Genomic DNA, 24,174 nt, shown 5'->3' with positions numbered 1-24,174 from the left:
AGCCTCTAGTAGGGTAGAAACATGTTTTCATAAAATGTTTTAAGGTATTTCATGATTTTAAGTATGAAAACTAAATGAGTTTTTGCATGAGAAGTCTTTGGAGGAAAACCCAGGTTCGGCCGCCGAAACCCAAGTTCGGCCGCCGAACATGGCATGCATGCGGAGGCACATTCGGCCCCCGAACGTGGCCTGGCCAGCCACCTATAAAAGGGTCCCTTAGCCGAAAACGGGCGATTTTTTCCCCATTTTCGGCCAAGGTGAGCTTTCCGCCGCCCCTCACCGATCTTGAGCTCTTTCCTTCCCATCTTACTCGATTTTCATGAGTTTTTACCTGGTTTTGAAGATTTTCAAGCTTTAAAACAAGTTTTGGAGCATTGGGAACTCAGGAGCTCATTTTCGTGGATCTCCAAGTTTAGGTCGTCTTCCTCTCGATCTTCAAGAGGTAAGGGCCGATCTTAAGCTCCTTATGTGTTTTAAGTAAGTTTTATGCAAGATCTATGGGGTAGGATGCATGTTTAGCTCATAGTTAGGTTTTTGAGTTAATGTTATGTTTTGAGCAATGTGTGTTGATGTTGTGTGTTTGAAGTGTTGTAGTTGGGGTATATGCTAGTTTGAGACCCCTAGGTGTAATGTATGGTATGTATGCATGTTTTAGAACTAGTTTATGCGTGATTTGAGCTTGGGAGGCGAAATGTGCTTAGGGGAGCTGAGTTTCTGCCATTCGGGAGAAACTCAGGTTCGGCCGCCGAAGGGAGTTTCGGCCGCCGAACCCCCTTGTGGAGGCAGGCCTTTCGGCTGCCGAAGTTGCCCCCGAAAGGAGACTTTCGTCTCTGTCTGGGACTTTCGGCCGCCGAAGGTGCCGCCGAACATGCATGAGTTTCGTCTCTGTCTGGGAGTTTCAGCCGCCGAAGGTGCCGCCGAACCTGCCTGACTTTCGGCTCTGGAGGGACTTTCGGCCGCCGAACCTGCCGCCGAAAGTGCCCTGTTCAGCCATTTCTTGCATGTTTTTATGTGATTGTTTCATGATGTTTTAGGGGGTTTTTGGGGAGTATATTAGAGTTATGTTTATGTATGTTTGGTCCCTCATTGGAGTCCACCTGTGTAGGTTCGGACCCGAGGAACCGAGGACCCCAGCAGTGAGCCAGCTGCTACAGAGTTGTCAGAGCTAGCCAAAGGTGAGTGGAATAAACCTTAAGTTTTAAATAAATGAAATAGAAATTTTGAGCATGATCCATGCATCATGAATGCCATGAGATATAGTAGGTTGTCTACATTAGTATTCACGAATATGTTGCATTGCATTTATGATGTTGATGTTGATGTGGATTGGTTATTGGATGATCCTTTAGTCCTCATATGATACGATGATGCTACGGCATGATATGATATGGAAGTCCAGGTTGTACCCATTCTACGTCCCTGGCACGATGTAAGAGAAAGTCCAGGTTGTACCCATTCTACGTCCCTGGCACAGTTGGACTGTATGATATGTTATGTTAAGGGAAAGACCGGTTGTACCCATTCTACGTCCCGGCACAGTTGGACTATGTAGAGGACTATTGGTGACAATACCATCCGAGATGTGATTTGTTGTGATGTGTTGCATTCCATGAAAGCATGAAATTTTAATATATTGTTTTCTACTATTCTGCTCACTGGGCTTTGTAGCTCACCCCTCTCCCCTAACCCCAGATGTGCAGGTACAGGGTAGACCAGGAGGTTAGCCAAAGGTTTGAAGTATATCTATGTAATAGTTAGATTGTGGACATGACAATTGTATTGTGATGTAATGTAAGAGATTACAGTATGTTATGAAATGAGATATATATATTTTGAGGTTATAGATGTGCTTGACCCTATGAGTATTGTAATCCCTTTGATACATGATCTATAGAAATGTTTTATAATGTTTATGTTTAAACCAACTCATCTCATGTTGTATCGCCCGTTGGGGCATTGATGAGATCCCACAGAGGGATCATGATTATGATCATGTCTATGTACATGTATGTTCAGGTTGAGTTGGTGTATGAGAAATGAATGAAAGAAAAGTTTTAAATTTTTATGATTGTTGATCATGTATGGGATTGAACAGGTTTACAGGTTCTATGTCAGGCTTGCTACGGGTCCCGGCGGCCTTAAGTCGACCCGGACCCTAGCGCCGGTAGCGGTCCGATTTTCGGGTCGTTACAGAATGGTATCAGAGCCCTAGGTTCATAGGGTCGGACCTAGAGTGTCGGGCTCATAGAGGTTATAGAAGGTCAAGCACAATAGGAAAATCATGTCCACTAGGATAGGATGTGGAGTCCTGTCTTGTATGATGATGTGAAATGCCATGATAATATGCATGTGCATTAATGATATGCTATGCTATGTGATGTATGTGATGAGGGTTTATGTGTGCCCACATGAACCATATGATGCTAATGCTTGCTTGATGTGTACTGTTTTCAGAAAACAGGATGAGAGGAACTCGTCGATCTGCACGATTGACTGGAGTGCCACCTGAGGATGAGGGCACGAGCGCCCATCCTCCCACATTGCCTAGGGCAATGTCTTGTAGAGCCAACAGAGAGAGAGTGTCAAGGGACCCTAGAAGGTCTTTTGATGCTAGCAGAAGGGGGACTGATAGAGGAGGAGGTTCTTCAGATGTGAGGGAGGTTATGGAAGAGGATCAGAGGAGGGATGGGAACCTGGATGTGAGCATGGAGGAAGAGGGGACAGGGGAGTCTCAGGGAGGCGTTCAGGCCTCGGGGTATGGTTTTCCACCCCATTATCCACCCTTCCCACAGGGTTCAGGGTATCCGATGGGAGGTACATCGGATTACTCCAGCTTTAACCCCTACCCTACCTACATGCCTTATCCACCTTTCTATCCACCTTACACACAGTACCCAGCTTATCCACCCTCACCCTTCTATCCAAACCCGGCAAACCCCACTTCGGGGAATGCTGCACCTCCACCTCCACCACCTACAGAACCAGCAGCCCCAGTTACTCAACCTCCTAGACCTAGCTCAGCAGATGGGAGCAAGGTAAAGATGACAGATTACCTCAAGCTGGATGCTCCCAAATACAAGTCAGGGGATGACCCCTTTGAGTATCTGAGAGTGGTGAAGACAATAACTGATGAGCTAGGGGCAAGTGACAGCAGGGCCATTCAGATGGCAGGGTTCACCTTAAAGTGCAAGAAGGCACGGGAATGGTTCAAGTGTTATGTGGACCCGAGACTAGACGGCATGACATGGGAAGAATTTGCAAATGAGTTCGCTGGATGGGCTTTTCCAGACAGTTCAGAGAACTGAAGATGATTGAGTTTGAGCAACTGAGGCAGTCAGAGCACATGGGTGTAGAGGAGTTCACGGATAGATTCTTGGATCTATTGCCTTTTTCAGGGCAAGCTCTAGATACAGATACGAAGAAAGCTAAGAGGTATGTTATGAAGCTGCATTCCAGGTACTCCTCGTTGATTCAGTCAGCTGAGAGAGAAAGTTTCCACACTGTGGTGGATATGGCTCGAAGAATGGAAGCAAGTGCTATAGTTGAGGGGTCAGTGAAGCAGTCAGTGACCCAGTCTTCAGGGGTAAAGACCCCAGGCAGAGGAGGGCCAGGTCTCTCTTCTCAGAGCTCAGGTAAGAAGAGGTGGGATAACACCACCAGGAAGCCGAAGAAGAATAAGTTTTGGAACAAGTTGAAATCCGGTCTGGGATTTGGCGGTGGCTCGAGCTCAGGCTCAGATGGTACAGAATGCCAGAGATGTGGAAGACCGCACAGAGGAGTGTGTCGAGCTGGGACTAATACATGTTTCAGATGTGGACAGGAGGGACACATAGCTCGGGAGTGTCCTAGAGCGCCTTTTATGGGTCAGCCCCAGCAGACAGCTTCTGGTAGTGTAGCACAGCCAGCAGTTCCAGCCACAACTCAGGGCAGTGGCAGAGGTAGAGGGAGAGGGGCAGCCTCTTCTTCTGGTTCCCGAGGTGAAGGTCCATCAGCTCCAGCCAGGATCTTCACCATGACTCAGCAGGAGGCTAACACATCCAACACCGTGGTGTCAGGTAATCTCGTTATTGGGTGTTCTGATGTGTATGCATTAATGGACCCGGGTGCATCTCATTCATTTATTGCTCTGAGAGCCGTTGAGAGGTTGGGTCTGATAGTCTCTGGGTTAGAGTGTCCCCTATGGGTCAGTGGACCCAAGTGTGACCCGTCAGTGGCAGTGTCAGTCTGCCAGTACAGTCCAGTTTTTGTTGAGGGAAGATGCCTCTCCGCCGACCTTGTGGTTCTAGATTTGACAGACTTTGACGTCATTCTAGGGATGGATTGGCTTTCTACCCATGGTGCTACCTTGGACTGCAGGGACAAGGTAGTCAGGTTCAGAGATCAGAACGGGTCAGAGGTTGTCTTCAGAGGAGACAAGAGGGGCACACCTAGAGGTTTGATATCAGCTCTTCAGGCTCGTAGGTTGCTTAGGAAGGGATGTCAGGGGTACTTAGCTCATGTGAGAGAGCTAGACAGTCAGGTCAGGGAGCCGGCCTCGGTGCCAGTTGTCAGAGAGTTTCAGGATGTTTTTCCGGATGAGCTTTCAGGTTTACCACCTGCTAGGGAGATAGAGTTCGAGATAGAGTTGGTGCCTGGAACTAGACCGATCTCTATCCCTCCCTACAGGATGGCCCCAGCCGAGTTAAAGGAGTTGAAAGAGCAATTGCAGGAGCTGGTAGAAAAGGGCTTCATCCGACAGAGTACCTCCCCTTGGGGTGCTCCGGTCTTGTTTGTGAGAAAGAAGGATGGATCCCTTAGACTTTGTATCGACTACAGGCAGTTGAACAAAGTCACTACCAAAAATAGGTACCCTTTGCCAAGGATCGACGATCTATTCGACCAGCTAGCTGGAGCAGGTTGTTTCTCCAAAATAGATCTGAGATCGGGGTATCATCAGCTAAGGATAAGGGATGAAGACGTGCCGAAGACAGCTTTCAGGACCAGATATGGGCATTTTGAGTTCCTTGTAATGCCGTTCGGGTTAACCAACGCCCCTGCAGCATTCATGGATCTCATGAACAGAGTGTTTAGTCAATACCTGGATCACTTTGTTATTGTCTTCATAGATGATATCTTAGTGTATTCCAGGAATGCAGAGGAGCATGCCCATCATCTGCGGTTGGTCTTGCAGACTTTGAGGGAACATGGCTTGTATGCCAAGTTCTCTAAATGTGAGTTCTGGCTGAGGAGCATTTCGTTCTTGGGGCATGTAGTGTCAGAGAATGGGATTGAGGTGGACCCCAAGAAGACAGAAACTGTGGCTAACTGGCCTAGACCCACTTCAGTGATAGAGATTAGAAGTTTCTTGGGTTTGGCAGGTTACTACAGGAGGTTCGTTCAGGACTTCTCGAAGATAGCAGCTCCTCTGACCAGGTTAACCAGGAAGAATCAGAAGTTTCTGTGGACCGACCAGTGCGAGGAGAGTTTTGAAGAGCTTAAGAAGAGGTTGACTTCAGCACCAGTTTTAGCTCTGCCATCTAGTGATGAGGACTTTACGGTCTTTTGTGATGCATCCCGTGTGAGACTGGGTTGTGTACTAATGCAGAAGGAGAGGGTGATCGCTTATGCTTCTAGGCAGCTGAAGAAGCACGAGTTGAATTACCCCACACATGACCTGGAGATGGCAGCAGTAATCTTTGCACTCAAGATGTGGAGGCACTACCTCTATGGGGTAAAATGTGAGATCTTCACAGATCATAAAAGCCTGCAGTACATCCTGAGTCAAAGAGATTTGAACTTGAGACAGAGGAGATGGGTGGAGCTGCTGAGTGACTATGATTGCAAGATTCAGTACCATCCGGGTAAGGCGAATGTTGTGGCAGACGCCTTAAGCCGGAAATCACTCGGTAGTTTATCCCACATATCGGCAGAGAGGAGGCCAGTGGTGAAGGAGTTCTTCAAGCTTATTGAGGAAGGTCTACAGATGGAGTTGTCTGGTACAGGTGCCCTGGTGGCCCAGATGAGAGTGGCACCTGTGTTTCTAGAGCAGGTGGCTCAGAAACAGCATGAGGACCCGGAATTAGTGAAGATTGCCAGGACTATTCAGTCAGGCAATGATAGTGAGTTCAGATTCGACAGTAAGGGGATCCTCCGCTATGGGAGCAGACTATGTGTACCAGATGACATAGGGCTAAAAGGAGACATTATGAGAGAAGCTCATAATGCAAGATACAGCATTCACCCCGGAGCCACCAAGATGTATCAAGATCTAAAGAAGGTTTATTGGTGGCCAGCTATGAAGAAAGAAGTGGCACAGTTCGTGTCAGCCTGCGAAGTGTGTCAGAGGGTGAAGCTGGAACATCAGAAGCCGGCTGGAATGCTTAACCCGCTACCTATTCCAGAGTGGAAATGGGAAAATATAGCTATGGACTTCGTCGTGGGGTTACCGGCAGCGTCCAACAGAGTGGACTCCATATGGGTGATTGTGGACAGACTCACCAAATCTGCTCACTTCATTCCTGTCAGGAGTGGCTACTCTGTGGACAAGTTGGCGCAGGTATATGTGGATGAGATCGTCAGGCTGCATGGGGTTCCGGTTTTGATAGTGTCGGATAGAGGGCCCCAGTTCACCTCCAGGTTTTGGCGGAGTCTGCAGAATGCCATGGGTACTAGGTTGGATTTCAGTACTGCCTTCCACCCCCAGACTGATGGACAGTCAGAAAGGACCATCCAGACTATTGAGGATATGCTTAGAATGTGTGTGCTGGACTTTGGCGGTTCTTGGAGGCAACATCTACCTTTGGTGGAGTTTGCCTACAATAACAGCCATCATGCTAGCATCGGGATGGCTCCATATGAAGCTTTATACGGGAGGAAGTGCAGATCACCTGTTTGCTGGGAGGAAGTTGGAGAAAAGGCCTTGGCAGGGCCTGAGCTAGTAGAGATCACCAGCAGGGTGGTACCCATAATCAGAGAGAGAATCAAGACTGCTGCAAGCAGACAGAAGAGCTATGCAGACATCCGCAGGAGACAGTTAGAGTTTCAGGAGGGGGATCTGGTATTGCTCAAGGTGTCTCCAATGAAAGGAGTGGTTCGCTTTGGGAAGAAAGGTAAACTAGCCCCACGATACATCGGACCCTTTGAAATCTTGCAAAAGATTGGGAATGTGTCGTACAAGCTAGATTTACCTCCTTCAATGGAAAGAATCCATCCGGTTTTCCATGTTTCGATGTTGAGGAAGTTTGTGTCAGATCCGAGCAAGGTTCTTAGTGAGCCTGATGTGGAGGTCCAAGAGGATCTCACCTATGTTGAATAGTCAGTGCGGATCATAGACACCCAGATCAGAAAGTTAAGGAACAAGGAAATCCCGATGGTGAAAGTCCTATGGAACCACCACAACTTGGAAGAATGCACTTGGGAGACACAGGAGTCTATGCTCCAGCAGTACCCTCATCTCTTTTAAGGTTAGATCCCTATGTGTTTATGTGCTATATATGTATGTTATGCTTTATGCCATGCTATGTGTGCTAGTTGAGGTACATTCGGGGACGAATGTTCTTAAGGGGGGAGAATGTAATACCCGGCTAGACTCCGGTATCGGAATTCCTACCATCCGGTGGAATCTCGGATGTCGGAAGCCTCTAGTAGGGTAGAAACATGTTTTCATAAAATGTTTTAAGGTATTTCATGATTTTAAGTATGAAAACTAAATGAATTTTTGCATGAGAAGTCTTTGGAGGAAAACCCAGGTTCGGCCGCCGAAACCCAAGTTCGGCCGCCGAACATGGCATGCATGCGGAGGCACATTCGGCCCCCGAACGTGGCCTGGCCAGCCACCTATAAAAGGGTCCCTTAGCCGAAAACGGGCGAGTTTTTCCCCATTTTCGGCCAAGGTGAGCTTTCCGCCGCCCCTCACCGATCTTGAGCTCTTTCCTTCCCATCTTACTCGATTTTCATGAGTTTTTACCTGGTTTTGAAGATTTTCAAGCTTTAAGACAAGTTTTGGAGCTTTGGGAACTCAGGAGCTCATTTTCGTGGATCTCCAAGTTTAGGTCGTCTTCCTCTCGATCTTCAAGAGGTAAGGCCGATCTTAAGCTCCTTATGTGTTTTAAGTAAGTTTTATGCAAGATCTATGGGGTAGGATGCATGTTTAGCTCATAGTTAGGTTTTTGAGTTAATGTTATGTTTTGAGCAATGTGTGTTGATGTTGTGTGTTTGAAGTGTTGTAGTTGGGGTATATGCTAGTTTGAGACCCCTAGGTGTAATGTATGGTATGTATGCATGTTTTAGAACTAGTTTATGCGTGATTTGAGCTTGGGAGGCGAAATGTGCTTAGGGGAGCTGAGTTTCTGCCATTCGGGAGAAACTCAGGTTCGGCCGCCGAAGGGAGTTTCGGCCGCCGAACCCCCTTGTGGAGGCAGGCCTTTCGGCTGCCGAAGTTGCCCCCGAAAGGAGACTTTCGTCTCTGTCTGGGACTTTCGGCCGCCGAAGGTGCCGCCGAACATGCATGAGTTTCGTCTCTGTCTGGGAGTTTCAGCCGCCGAAGGTGCCGCCGAACCTGCCTGACTTTCGGCTCTGGAGGGAATTTCGGCCGCCGAACCTGCCGCCGAAAGTGCCCTGTTCAGCCATTTCTTGCATGTTTTTATGTGATTGTTTCATGATGTTTTAGGGGGTTTTTGGGGAGTATATTAGAGTTATGTTTATGTATGTTTGGTCCCTCATTGGAGTCCACCTGTGTAGGTTCGGACCCGAGGAACCGAGGACCCCAGCAGTGAGCCAGCTGCTACAGAGTTGTCAGAGCTAGCCAGAGGTGAGTGGAATAAACCTTAAGTTTTAAATAAATGAAATAGAAATTTTGAGCATGATCCATGCATCATGAATGCCATGAGATATAGTAGGTTGTCTGCATTAGTATTCACGAATATGTTGCATTGCATTTATGATGTTGATGTTGATGTGGATTGGTTATTGGATGATCCTTTAGTCCTCATATGATACGATGATGCTACGGCATGATATGATATGGAAGTCCAGGTTGTACCCATTCTACGTCCCTGGCACGATGTAAGAGAAAGTCCAGGTTGTACCCATTCTACGTCCCTGGCACAGTTGGACTGTATGATATGTTATGTTAAGGGAAAGACCGGTTGTACCCATTCTACGTCCCGGCACAGTTGGACTATGTAGAGGACTATTGGTGACAATACCATCCGAGATGTGATTTGTTGTGATGTGTTGCATTCCATGAAAGCATGAAATTTTAATATATTGTTTTCTACTATTCTGCTCACTGGGCTTTGTAGCTCACCCCTCTCCCCTAACCCCAGATGTGCAGGTACAGGGTAGACCAGGAGGTTAGCCAGAGGTTTGAAGTATATCTATGTAATAGTTAGATTGTGGACATGACAATTGTATTGTGATGTAATGTAAGAGATTACAGTATGTTATGAAATGAGATATATATATTTTGAGGTTATAGATGTGCTTGACCCTATGAGTATTGTAATCCCTTTGATACATGATCTATAGAAATGTTTTATAATGTTTATGTTTAAACCAACTCATCTCATGTTGTATCGCCCGTTGGGGCATTGATGAGATCCCACAGAGGGATCATGATTATGATCATGTCTATGTACATGTATGTTCAGGTTGAGTTGGTGTATGAGAAATGAATGAAAGAAAAGTTTTAAATTTTTATGTATGATTGTTGATCATGTATGGGATTGAACAGGTTTACAGGTTCTATGTCAGGCTTGCTACAGGTCCCGGCGGCCTTAAGTCGACCCGGACCCTAGTGCCGGTAGCGGTCCGATTTTCGGGTCGTTACACATCCCGTGTGGGATTAGGTTGTGTGTTGATGCAGAATGACAGAGTAATAGCTTATGCTTCTAGACAACTAAAGAAGCACGAGCTAAACTATCCGACACACGATCTGGAGATGGCAGCTGTTATCTTTGCGCTTAAGATGTGGAGGCATTACCTCTATAGGGTAAAGTGTGAGATCTTCACAGATCAGAAGAGCCTGCAGCACATCTTGAGTCAGAGAGAGCTGAACTTGAGGCAGAGACGGTGGGTGGAATTGCTCAATGATTATGATTGCAAGATCCAGTATCATCCGGGAAAGGCTAATATTGTAGCTGATGCCTTAAGCCGAAAGTCACTTGGCAGTTTATCCCACATTACAGCAGAGAGAAGACCGGTGGTGAAGGACTTCTACAGGCTCATGGAAGAAGGGCTACAGTTAGAGTTATCTGGTACAGGTGCTTTGATTGCACAGATGAGAGTTACACCCGTGTTTTTGGAGCAAGTGGCTCTGAAACAGCACGAGGACCCTGAGTTGGTGAAGATTGCCAGGACTGTTCAGTCTGGCAACAGTGCAGAGTTCAGATTTGACAACGAGGGGATTCTTCGGCACGGGAAGAGGTTATGTGTACCAGATGATAGCAGTTTAAAGGAAGACATTATGAGGAAAGCTCATACTGCAAGGTATAGCGTTCACCCTGGAGCCACCAAGATGTATCAGGATCTGAGAAGAGTGTATTGGTGGCCAGCCATGAAAAGAGAAGTGGCACAGTTTGTGTCAGCCTGCGAGATTTGTCAAAGGGTAAAGCTAGAGCACCAGAAGCCAGCTGGAATGCTTAACCCACTACCGATTCCAGAGTGGAAGTGGGAGAACATAGCTATGGATTTTGTAGTAGGGTTATCGGCAACGTCCAACAGGCTAGACTCCATCTGGGTGATTGTGGATAGACTTACTAAATCTGCTCACTTCATTCCAGTCAGGAGTAACTACTCTGTGGACAAACTTGCGCAGGTGTATGTAGAAGAGATAGTAAGGCTACATGGAGTTCCTGTGTCTATAGTTTCAGATAGAGGACCTCAGTTCACCTCCAGGTTTTGGCGGAGTCTACAAGCTGCTATGGGCAACAGGTTGGATTTCAGCACTGCTTTCCATCCACAGACAGACGGTCAGTCAGAGAGGACCATCCAGACCATTGAAGATATGTTGAGAATGTGTGTGTTAGACTTTGGCGGTTCTTGGAGGCAGCATCTACCTTTGGTGGAGTTTGCCTACAATAACAGCCATCATGCTAGCATAGGGATGGCTCCTTATGAAGCTCTGTATGGGAGGAAGTGCAGAACATCGGTTTGCTGGGAAGAAGTAGGAGAGAAAGCTCTTGCAGGGCCAGAGATTGTAGAGATTACCAGCAGATTAGTGCCTATCATCAGAGAGAGGATCAGAACAGTTGTAAGCAGACAGAAGAGCTATGCAGACATCCGTAGGAAGCAGATAGAGTTCTAGGAGGGGGATATGGTATTGCTGAAGGTGTCTCCAATGAAGGGAGTGGTTCGCTTTGGGAGGAAGGGTAAGCTGGCTCCACGATACATTGGTCCCTTTGAGATTCTGCAGAGAGTCGGGAATGTGTCGTATAAGCTGGATTTACCTACTTCTATGGAAAGAATCCATCCGGTTTTCCATGTTTCTATGCTACGGAAGTTTATGTCAGATCCGGGTAAGGTTCTCAGTGAGCTTGATGTAGAGATCCTAGGAGATCTCACCTATGTAGAGCAGCCAGTGCGGATCATTGACACTCAGATCAGAAGGTTGAGAAACAAGGAGATTCTGATGGTAAAAGTTCTGTGGAACCACCACAATCTAGAAGAGTGCACCTGGGAGACACGGGAGTCTATGTGTAATACCCAACTAGACTCCGGTATCGGAATTTCTACCGTCCGGTGAAATCTCGGATGTCGGAAACCTCTAGAAGGGTAAAATCATGTTTTTATAAAATGTTTTAATGTTTTTTATGATTTTAAGTATGAAATAAAATGAGTTTTTGCATGAAAATAGCTTTAGAGGAAAACCCAGGTTCGGCCGCCGAAACTCAAGTTCGGCCGCCGAACATGCATGCTTTTTGGAGGCACGTTAGGCCCCCGAAAGCATAAGTGAGGGAAGTCCAGGTTCGGCCGCCGAACTTTACTTTCGGCCGCCGAACTTGCATGTGTTGTGGAGGTACGTTCGGCCCCCGAATGTGGCCTGGCCAGCCACCTATAAAGGGGTCCGTTAGCCGAAGACGGGCGAGCTTTTTTCTCCCCATTTTCGGCCAAGGTGAGCTCTCCGCCATCCCTCACCGATTTCACGTTTCTTCCTTCAGATCTTTCATGATTTTCATTAGTTTTACCTTTGTTTTGAAGATTTTGAGCATTTGAGCAAGTTTTGGAGCTTGGAGGTTCAAGGAACTCTCTCTCTCCCATTTTCGAGCTAGGGTCGTTTTCCTCTCGATCTTCAAGAGGTAAGGGCCGATCTTGAGCTCACTATGTGTTTTAAGCAAGTTTTAAGTTGATTCATGGGGTAGAATGGCATGTATAGGTTTATATGAGTTTTTGAGTTAATGTTGTGTTTGTGGACAATGTGAGTTGTTTGATGTGTTGTAGTTGGGGTTTAAGTTAGTGTGAAGCCCCTAGGAGCTGGTATGCTTGAGTATGCATGTTGTAGAATAGGCTTATGCATGATTTGTGAGGTTTGGGAGGCGTTTGTGCATAGAGGAGCTGAGTTTCTACCCTTTGGGAGAAACCAGGTTCGGCAGCCGAAAGGACTTTCGGCCGCCGAACCCTCTTGTGGAGGCAGCATTCGGCTGCCGAAGCCTGCCCCGAAAGAGAACTTTCGTCTCTGTCTGGGAGGTTCGGCCGCCGAAGGTGCCCCCGAACATGCATGAGTTTCATCTCTGTCTGGGAGTTTCGGCCGCCGAACCTGCCTGACTTTCGGCTCTGGAGGGACTTTCGGCTCCGAACCGGCCGCCGAAAGTGCCCTGTTCAGCCAATCTTTGCATGTTTTTCTATGATTGTTTCATGATGTTTTAGGGGGTTTTGGGGAGTAGTTTAGAGTTATGTTTAAGTATGTTTGGTCCCTCATTTGAGTCCACCTGTGTAGGTTCGGACCCGAGGAACCGAGGACCCCAGCAGTGATAGCTGCTTCAGTGTCTGGTCAGAGCTAGCCAGAGGTGAGTAGAATAAACTCTTAAGTTTTAAATTAATGAAATACAAATCTTTTGAGCATGTTCATGCATCATATATGCCATGTGATATTCTAGGGTGTTTGCATTAGTATTCACGAATATGTTGCATTGCATACTATGATATTGATGCGGATGAATATTGGATGATCCATTGGTCCTCGTATGTTATGATGATATGATGATATGGTATGGAAGTCCAGGAAGACCCATTCTACGTCCCTGGCACAGAGTAAGAGAAAGTCCAGGAAGACCCATTCTATGTCCCTGGCACATTGGAATGTTATGTTATGTTATGTAAGAGAAAGACCAGGACCCATTCTACGTTCTGGCACAGTTGGACCATGTAGAGGGCCATTGGTGACAAGTTCATCCTTGATGTGATATGTCTGTGTTGTGATGCATTTCATGAAAAGCATGAATTAAAATATAATGTTTTACTATTCTGCTCACTGGGCTTTATAGCTCACCCCTCTCCCCTAACCCCAGGTGTGCAGGTACAGGGTAGACCAGGAGTTCAGCAAGAGTAAAGTCATATGTATGTATAGTTAGTAGTGGACATGATGAACATTGTAATGTAATGTTGAGTTAAGTAATGTAATAATGATATTGAGGTTTAGAAGTGTGCTTGACCATAGTATGTTGTAATCCCTTTATGAGTACATGATCTATAGAATGTTTTTTTTTATTGTGATGATGATGTTCATGATAGTCCAAGCTTAATATATGATGAGATACCCCATTGGAGCATTTGATGAGGGCTCCAGTGGAGGTTTATGATTATGTCTATGTTTATGTACAGGTTGAGCTTAGTTGATATATGAGAAAGTTTACAGGTTTATGATTATGCTTGATCATGTATGGGATTAAACAGGTTCACAGGTTATATGTCAGGCTTGCTACGGGTCCCGGTGGCCTTACGCCGATCTAGATCCTAGCGCCGGTAGCGGTCCGGATTTTCGGGCTGTTACACTATGCTCTAGCAATATCCCTATCTGTTTTAAGGTTAGTTTTCCCCTTTTCTTTGTGTTTATGTGTTTAGATGTTTAAGAAACATTCGGGGACGAATGTTCTTAAGGGGAAGAGAATGTAATACCCGGTTAGAGTCCGGCATCGGAATTCCTGTAGTCCGGTGGATTTCAGATGTCGGAATGCCCTAGAAGGGTTCGGGTTATGTTTTTACATGTTTTTAAGAGTTTCTAATGTGTTAAAGTGTTTAAGGAAATGAGTTTTTGAAAGGAAAAGAACCAAGGGAATTCAGCAAGGTTCGGCCGCCGAAGGTCAGTTTCGGCCGCCGAACGTTGCATGGTTTCGGGAGGATGTTCGGCCGCCGTAGTTGGTCTGGCCAGCCAACTATAAAATGCCAAAGGTCGATGGAAAGGATAAGATTTTCTTTCCGTTCCCATTCACAGAGGTGAGACCATGATCTTCCTTGGGTGATCTTCATGTTTTCTTCAGATCTTTCAAAGTTTGAGAAGTTTTTTTGATTTTTGAAGGTTTTGAGCAAAAACAGCAAGTTTGGAAGCTTGGAGCTTTGGGAGAGGATTTCTCCATATCTCCACGTTTGGATCGTTTATTCTCTTGTTTGGAAGAGGTAAGTGAAGATCCTGAACTTCCTTTCTTGATTTTTGAAGGTTTTATGGAAGTTTTATGGGTAGTATGCATGATTAGGTTTTGGTGAGGTTTTTGGAGATTTTTGTGTACAAGCATGTTTAAGTGTTGTCTGATATGTTTGTTGAGGTTTTAGGATAGTTTTGGACCTCTTTATGCATGATATATGGTATGTGCTAGTTGGGAGTAGTTGATATGCATGTTGGGTAAGTTTTGGGTGAGTTTTGCATGAAACAGAGTTGGTCTCTGCCCAATAGGGCAAAGCCAGGTTCGGCCGCCGAAGGAAGGTTCGGCCGCCGAACCCCTTGTGGAGGCAGTTTCGGCTACCAAAGCTTGCCCCCGAAAGCTAGGCTTTCGGTTTAGGAAGAGACTTTCGGCCGCCGAAAGAGGAAGTTCGGCCGCCGAAAGTGCATGAGTTTCGTCTCTGGACGAGACTTTCGGCCGCCGAAGGTGCTGCCAAACATGCATGAGTTTCGTCTCTGGAGGGGGGTTTCGGCCGCCGAACTTGCCGCCGAAAGTACCCTGTCTAGCCTTCTTTTGCATGTTTTATGTGATTGTTTTAGGATCTTTTGGAGGGCTTTTGGGGGAGTTTTTAGAGATGTTCTTGAGTTAGTTTGGTCCCTGAGTCCACCTGTGTAGGAACGGACCAGAGGAATCAGGGAGGTCAGCAGTGAGCACTGCTTCAGAACCTGCAGAGTCAGTACAGAGTCAGCCAAAGGTGAGTGGAACTAAACTTAATGTTTTAATATGAGAAATGAATATTTTTATCATGTTTCATGCACCATGATTATGCAATAGGTTGACTGCATTAGTGTACACGAATATGACGCATTGCATCGTTCCATGTACTTGGCACTGTTCCTTGTACATTGTATTGTTGTGAGATAGACATAGGATGGCTCATTAGCCCTCACAGTAAAGACCTGAGGAGCCCCATCGAGGGCCGGGCACAGTAAAGTCCTGAGGAGCCTCTGAGAGGGGCCGGGCACAGTGTACTTCGGTACTATTGATTGCATAATAAAGACCTTAGGAGCTCCTTCGCGGGCCGGGTACAAAGTAGAGGGAATTTTGAGTCAGTCCATCTGAGCTGGGTGATTACTTATGATGTGATGCATTCCATGAGAGCATGATTTATCACTTGTTTTATTACATGTTCTACTCACTGGGCTAGTATAGCTCACCCCTCTCCCTTAACCCCAGTTTTGCAGGTTCAGAGTTCAGAGGGAAGTTAGCAGGGTACAAGAAGAGTTATGTAATAGCTAGTGTGGACATGTAATTGTACAGAGATAGTTTATATTGTACAGTGTATAGAATTGTGCTTGACTTATAAGAGTTGTAATCCCTTTTGTATATACATGGTCTGTTTATGAAAATGATTTTATTGTATATGTATGAAGATCCAGGCTTAACAGTATATGAGTATGACCCGCCTAGAGCCAAGATGAGAGCTCTGGAACAGAGAACATTTTTAATTTTTACAGAAAATGTTTGATCATGTATGGGATTTCACAGGTATACAGAGTTCACAGCAGGCTTGCTACTGGTCCCGGCGGCCTTAAGCCGATCTGGATCCTAGCGCCGGTAGCAGTTCGATTTCCGGGCTGTTACAATGCATCAAAACCCTTAACCCCTTTATAAAACTTACTTAAAACATCATAAAAGGCATGGATCGACACTTACCTCTTGAGGATTGAAAGGAGAGGTGATCCAAACTTGGAAATTGGGAGAAAACGAGCTCCAGGGGTCTCCAAGCTTCAAAACTCTGATCTTAGCTCAAAACCTTCAAAACAAAGTAAAAACTCATCAAAACTTGAAGGGATTTGAAGGAAAACAACAAATTGACCATGGAAGGGTGAAATCTTACCTATGCCCGAAAATAGAGAGAGAAAACTCGCCCATTTTCGGACAAAAGGCCTTTTATAGGTAGCTGGCCAGACCAACTTCGGGGCCAAAGGTGCTTCCGCAAACTCTCCATGTTCGGCGGCCAAACTTGGGTTTTCTTCCTTGGTCTTTTTCTTTCAAAAACTCATTTTCTTCTTTATTAAAACCATAAAACGCATAAAAACATTTTAGAAAACCATATTTTACCCTTCTAGAGGGTTCCGACATCCGAGATTCCGCTGGAAAGTGGGAATTCCGATACCAGAGTCTAGCCGGGTATTACAATCTTCTCATCTTAAATGTTTTTAACAAGTTAAGATTAGATAAAAATAGTCTTGTCAGAGTTTCCTATCCTTTAGTAGTATTAAGAGATAAGGTTTTAATTGTTAAAAAAAATCTTTTTAAAAATAAATCTCTAATTTGTATTTAGATAGTAATTGATACTAGAGATAAATAATAAAGCCGGTTTTTAGCATATTCAACCAAAGTAAAAGAAAAAATTATTAACTTGATCGGTTTGTCGGTTATTCTATGTGATCTCATACTTGAACAAACAACAAAAAAAAATTCTTCCAAAATAAAAATGTGGGTTTTCATTTTCGCCCATATTCCATGATAACAATTGACAATAATTTTGATAACAGTTTTTGATTTTTTTTTTTTTGGAAAAAAATAGGATTATAAAGTAATTATATGGTTTAACCATATGATAATGATAGTTTAATTCTAATAAAAATATTAAATATTAAAATTATTGGAATAATAATATTATTAGAAAATAATTTTTTATTTTTGAAATAGGTTATCTTAATTAAACTACTTAATTTTAAAAATAAAATTATGATGATTCCATAACTTGGTTTTATCATTTCATAATTTTAAATGTTATAACAGTTTATTTATTATGTAAATACCTTAAAGATTATAATAAGGTAATAAAGTAATAATATAATTCACTTTAGGACAATAACAATTTAATTTTTAAATAATTTTTTTGTTGAAATATTAAGATAATTATTATAATATTAAATTATTTGATAACAACTTCAATTTTTTTAAAAAATAATTATACGATAATATATATTTTATCTATAAGATAATGAAGTAGATAATAATCTACATTGTTTAAAATTTGAAAAAAAAAAATTCATATTGATATGAATTGATCAGATGAGTTTTGTATTTAAATTCAATTTTTATTTCAATAATGGATATGATCTTGTTAGAAAATTTTAATTTAGAATTTGAAAAATTTTACTTTGATGCGAGAGATTCGATTTCTATTCAAATTTACATTCAATTAATTAAATAGATTTGTATATATATTTTAATTTAAACTCATAGAATTATGAATTAAAATTACACTTTTAATTCATTTATTTTTTTAAACGGTTGAAATTATATGAATTAAAGAAATATTTAAAAATTATATATATATATTAAAAATTAAATAATTATACAATTCAAAAAATAAATAAAATATCAGAGGTAAGATTCAATTATTTTCATTTAGATTCTGTACGCGTCCCACTCTCTAATTCCGTTGTAAATGGCGAGAGCTCCCTTCAGTCTCATACGCTGCATGTCTCTGAATCCGTTTCTTCATATATTTCTATGGAAGAAAAGGATATAAAATCATTTCATTCATCTCAAAATTCAAAACCCATCTCCTGATATTTCTCTGAAATCCTTAAAAACCATCTTCTCAATCTTTGTTTTTATGGCGGGAACTCCATTGCTGGTGAGAAAGTTTTCAAAGCTTTGAGATTCTGTGATTCTTGTTCTTGTTTTTTGCATTTGGGATTTGTGTATCTGTAAATATAAGAATACAGAATCTCTTCTTTTGATTGTTTTCTTTCTTCTATGGCGAACCCATCTGATACCCATCATCAAGATGCCAATCGTGCGCCCTCTTCTTCACTGAAGCAAATGCCACTGAAACAACAAGTCCTATTCCAGGTTTGAGACATGACCCTGGTATCTCCACTGAATGGAGCAAGGAGGAGCAAACAATTCTTGAAGATGGTTTAGTCAAGTTAGTCATTTTCATTTCTAGTTTACTTAGTTTCTTGCTGCTTTTCTTAAATTGGGTTATTCCAATCTTTCTTGATTCTGTTTATTTGTGATTTTTTGTTGGGGCTTGTGTCGATTATTTCTCGTTTTGTGAATCTTCGCCTGAATTTCATTTTTTGTTGAGTTCTTGATAATTTGTTAGCTGAGGTCTTCATTAGACGCATATAAATTCTATCAAGATTTATCATTTTTGCATGTTTCTTTTATACAAAAAAAAAAAAAAAAGGATCCCACTCAATTGGTTGGAAAATATTTTATATTTTTTCTCTCCTTAATTATTTATTAATTATTATACTGGTCATACTTTTCCACCAATAGAATGAAGAGTGATGACATTTCTCATGTATATTTCCCTTGTTTATCTAGATGTTAATACGTGATTCTTTTGTATTTTCAATATCTTGGTATAAAGGATTATTTAGAACTGAATTGTCAAGCTGAAAGAATATTACTTTAGCTACATTTATTAAATTTTACACATCTTCCTTTTTTTGGTCTTAACTAACCCAGTATAACCTGTTTTTCTTAATACTGATTTCAGGAAAGCTTAGTAAAAAAAAAAAAAAAAAACACTTTGGCTCTATTCTCTATGTGGCTTAAGGACACTTTCATGGTTTTTATGCACTACTATTAAATATGATAATTTTGTCTCAATTGCCAAATTTATTTCCAATTCTATCTGTACTTTTCTGACTGAACCTTCAAGTATTCTATCATAATCTCTATTAGCATCAAAATGAAGATTGGGCGGCGTTGATGGTAGTTGGGAGTTTGGATCATCATCTGGCCAATCATTGTTACAGTTATTTTCTCATCTAACTAACTGATTCACAACTAACCAGCTAACTAATCTGCCAACTCAGCCAACAGACAGTTAGCTAACTAACCAACGGACTAGCTCTTCTTATCTTAGCTCGCTGTCACAACATTACCCTCCCTTGTGAAAGCATTCTTGTACTCAAGGATGAGTTGTGTGAATTGGCCTTTAATGAAGATTAACACGCACAAGTAACGTCTTACATGTTGCAATTGGCTGTTAATAGAGCAGCTGCCAAATAACTTGTTGAAGATGCCTTGTGCATGACATGAACACCTTCAAGAAATGAACTGTTAATTGATTATTGATGTCTAGCCATACATGTAAGGATACCCATCTTAGTATACTTCTTATCAAGAAATGCCATTCCCAAATTTATTCATATTTCACAAATAGAAAAGATACTCATCTTAGGATACTTCTTATCAAGGCTTGTAAGACCTCTGCAATTCACTTTATCATTTTCACAAACAGTTAAACTTTCACATCCTCTTCTTTAATTGAAACCTTCTCAACGAAAATGCACTTTTTGTCTTCAAAAAGTTATATCAAGTCTAGCAGCAAGAGATGTACCTTCCTTATTAAAGACTTTAATCTCAATTCATGGTCCTCGCTCCAAGATGACTCAGGCCTGTGGACTTTCAGTTGTGAAGCTTTAATCAACTTCAACATGTGTTCGTCAATAATTTGAAGCCTGGTTTTTTCCAATTGTGGAATTCTCCATCGCTTGTTCCTTTTCCGCTGGCCTGGCCAGAGTTTCAGGAATTATGGTTTCGTTCCCTTTTCATCGTGAGGCTCTCATCATTTCCATCATTTCTTCAATTTTATGTAATTCTGAACTCAAATCTTGGATTTTATGATTCTGCAACTGCATTTGCTCCATCAGATTCTGCGACCTAAGGTTCTCAGCAAATACCTTGCTTGTTCTTGCTTGCCAATTTAAGTTGTGCTGGTTTTAGATCTGCCGGATTGAACTGTTCAGATACCAAATGTTGTGGCAGGGCCACAACTCAATAGAAAACAGAGAGGGAAGGAGAGAGGAAAATACAGAAGAAAGGGGACAAGAAAGAGAAGAAGAAGGAAGGGAGGCGAGAAATAGAGAGAGAGGACATAACTTGGCTAAATGACTAACCAGCAGAATCAAGCTCTTCACAACACTTGGCTAATGGAACTATTTACATACTAAAATATGGAAAGATGCCAAATGACTGGACAAAAAGCACTCTGGTTCCTCTTTTTATTAACAAAGGAGACAATCTATCATGGTAGTTTGCTTATATCCAACATAGAGTATTGAATGTCGTAGCATGGATATATGATAAGCTAGTGGTAAAAGAAACGAGAAGGGAAAGAGAGAGACCTAAAATGAAGTGGAGGAAAGTAATATAAAAGAATTATCAAGTAAAGCTGAACAGCAAAAAAATATCCATATAATTGACTACAACTAATTTGGGAATAAGGCTTAGCTGCTATTGTTTTTGTCCAGCTATTGAACCCCATCAAAGTCCTTTTGTGATCAATGGCATCCTAATTGTCATGATATTTTTTGTTATTAGATTCGCTGTTGTTTTCCTACCAGTAATTGTGAACTAAAAAGTAACAACTCAACAATGTGAATGTAATAGTTGGGTGATTGGAAGAATTGGAGGCATTTTATGATGTGCATTTTCATGTTGGGTGTTGGTACTGTAGATTTGCTTACTTTTCCCTGTATTTCTCTGTATGTGTTCACGTGCAGACATTTGTAGTTCTTGATTCATTATACATAGGAAGTTACCAATTATTATTTCACGGCCAAGATCTGAACTTTTGCTCTTCAGGAGTTCTCTACTTTCCTATTTTAGGGCATCACTTAACTAAATCTCAATTTTAAAACCAGTTATGGTCGGCTATATAGCCACTTTGAGAATTTATTTTCCGCTTAGAGAAAATATTCGTCTCTGATAATTGATACAATGTTAGTTCTGTATAGAACATGTAGTTAATTGATTACAGCATCTTGATATTCGAGCATCATTAATGATGAAACCCTTTTTATCTTAAGCAGAGTCAGAAGATTTCAATGTACAGCCTTTCTGGATGCATATTATAAAACACTTGAGAGGTTTTCTGGATTAATAGTGTTATATTAAAAGAATCTTCTATGAAGAGTTTCTTTATGGGTTGATTTCAACCCCTCTCTCCAAGCATACGGAATTAAGTCATTGTGGTTCATAAAAACCTTAAATACGGTTGAATTGATAATGGATGTAGATTTCAATTGGGTTAGTGATTGGACATCTCATGTACTCATATTAGCAGTTTCTGTTAAATGTTATATAATGAAAACACCATAGAGCTCTTGAGATGAAGTAGTCTAGTAAAAGCTAACTGGGCTACCTTATGCTTTCATTTATGCAGGTATGCATCTCTTGCTTTGAGATAAATTAATTGGAGTTTACCATTTTCTGCTTCCACCTGAAACAGTTTGTGTGTGATTGTAAATGAGTTGATGAAGGGAGATGATTCAGCCTCAAGTGCACATCATGTCAAGAAACTTATGTTAAGTTATACTTGTAATCATTTAATGGATGAATGTGATGTCGTTAATGAGGTTCAAGATAAGGAGGAAGAATTTATGATGGGTCATTGTGGCAATTCATAATACGAAAAACACCTTTTTCTTGGCCAGTATTTGGAGGGAGGTCAGAAATTTGTTGGATATTTGTAATTTAATAATATTGGATCTGATCAGGTCCCAAATTAGAATTCTCAAATGGGGTAATGCTTTTGTTTTCTCTTTAATGATGTTTGTGGTGGTGCTTCTTGACCCGTAATTTCTGTGAAAAGCGTTTGCTAGTGTTCTTGTTTTTCATCCTGCTTCATGCATGTCTTGCAGTTGTAGCCGTGAAACTGAAGGCATTTTTCTTATATTTTTCTTTTTCAGCTACAGAAGAACATCAGTCTCCTCTGCTGAACTCGTGATAACATCCTCAAGATTATGAACGAGTATGTTGGAACTTGTGCCTTTGATGATCTGACTGAGTTCCTGTCAAGCTTGATCCTATTTCTTCCCAAATAGAATTCATCTGTCTCGTTTATATTTGCAGGTTGAATGACGCCTGATGTAATGAAGCAGATGCCACCATTGCCATTCAAGTTGAATGAAAAGCTAGCTAACACCATGCTTCCCTATCGTCCGAATCTTCCAATGAAATGATCATGACCCTTCTCAGTCAGATCATCCAGCCTCCGATCAACTAATCTGTAGACGATGGAACAGCCACCACCGGCCGGTTGACCTATAGATTTTAGTATTTTGTTTTTGCTGCCTTCAATCACAGTTTGCTTAGAAGAAATGGTTCATTTCATATAGAAAGTTGGTTGATTTTTTCATTTAATATTTAGGGAATGAATAATAATGAGTATAGCACAGTTTTATTAATATTTTGTTTCTAGGTTAAACTTTAATAAAGTTTAGAGTAATTAATAGTGGCGACCTAGGATAATAAGCTCATGAGCAAATTAGAAAAGAAAATTTGCTTTGGTTTCTCGGGAAAGTGTACGACGTGCTAAGGATCATTGGGGGTTTGGCATTCGAGATCTTGGTTGTTCTTAGTAGCTCCATTCTTTCGGAACTGTCAAGAAAATAGCAGCTCCTGAAACATCCTTGCAAGTCTCTTAACAGCCAACCAAGACCAACACCAGTCCGATTCACTGGTACTACTGCATTAATGTTACATTTGACAAAAGGAGGAGGTGGTTTAAACTAGACAGATGTTGTAGACCCAACTCAAAAAATAAAGGAGATATTTTGAATTTTCTGAATACAGTCAATCAATCTGTGAAAAAAGAAAAAGAAAATTTATAATTTAGTCTCTAAATATTACCATTATTAACAAGTCAGTCTCTAAATTTTTAAAAACCTATTAAAACGTTTTTATTTTTCTCTCTGTCAATTTCTATCGTTAAAAATATAACAAAAAACAAAACTATCCTCCCTCTTCTCCTCTTCCTCCTCTTTCTCCTTCTCCTTCCCGTTTTCCTTCTTCTTCTTCGATTCTTCCTCTTCTTCTTCGATTCTTCTTTTTGCTTCTCCTTCTTGTTCTTTCTCTTCTTGTTCTTTTTCTTTTTTTTTTCTTCTTTTTCTTCTTCATCATCTTCTTCTCCTTCTTCTTTTTATTATTTTTTTTAAGAGAATGACGAAAAAGACTATTTTGTTGATGGGAAAGTAACAATAAAGACATTTTAATAGATCTGAGAAAAGAAAAGATAAAAACGTTTTAATATATCTGAAAAAAAAATGTTTTAATAGATTTCTAAAAATGAAGGGATATATTTATTAATAATCGTAATATCAAGAAACTAAAAAAATATTTTATTTGAGGGTAAAATTAAATTTTAAAAATTTTCTCTTTCATCGCTTTTATATTTTATCTGTTTTTAATGAAAAAAAATAACGGAATGACTATTTCGTTAATGAAAACAAAAAATAATATTTTATCTGTTTTTAATGAAAAAAAATAACGGAATGACTATTTCGTTAATGAAAACAAAAAATAAAAACATTTTAATAGATTTTTAAAACTGTAGAGACTGATTTGATAATAATAACAATATTCAATACTAATTTGATAATAATAACAATATTCAGATATTAAATAATAAATCTCACAAAAAAAAATCTTTCATTCAATAGTTATTCAACATTCGATTATATACTCAAACGTTAAATTAATAAAATCAATTGAAATAATAAAAATTTGAAAATCAACCAAACTAAAATCATAATAGAAGAATTGAAAGAATGATTAATTT

The 24,174-nt window shown here is 41.4% G+C and overlaps 1 long non-coding RNA gene across 1 annotated transcript; it reads left to right on the top strand.

The window, feature by feature from the left end:
- Window positions 1-17,987: 17,987 nt before the first annotated feature.
- LOC122725100 lies at window positions 17,988-22,657 on the top strand. Its single transcript, XR_006352520.1, has 3 exons — window positions 17,988-18,522; window positions 22,304-22,365; window positions 22,467-22,657. It is a non-coding gene; the product is annotated as an uncharacterized LOC122725100 (long non-coding RNA).
- The last annotated feature ends 1,517 nt before the right edge of the window (window positions 22,658-24,174 follow it).

The sequence above is a fragment of the Manihot esculenta genome, chromosome 11, assembly GCF_001659605.2.
Source record: "Manihot esculenta cultivar AM560-2 chromosome 11, M.esculenta_v8, whole genome shotgun sequence".
In the NCBI taxonomy this organism is placed as follows: Eukaryota; Viridiplantae; Streptophyta; class Magnoliopsida; order Malpighiales; family Euphorbiaceae; genus Manihot; species Manihot esculenta.
Note: the sequence above shows the minus strand (reverse complement) of the source record. Positions and strands in the feature narration are given on the sequence as shown.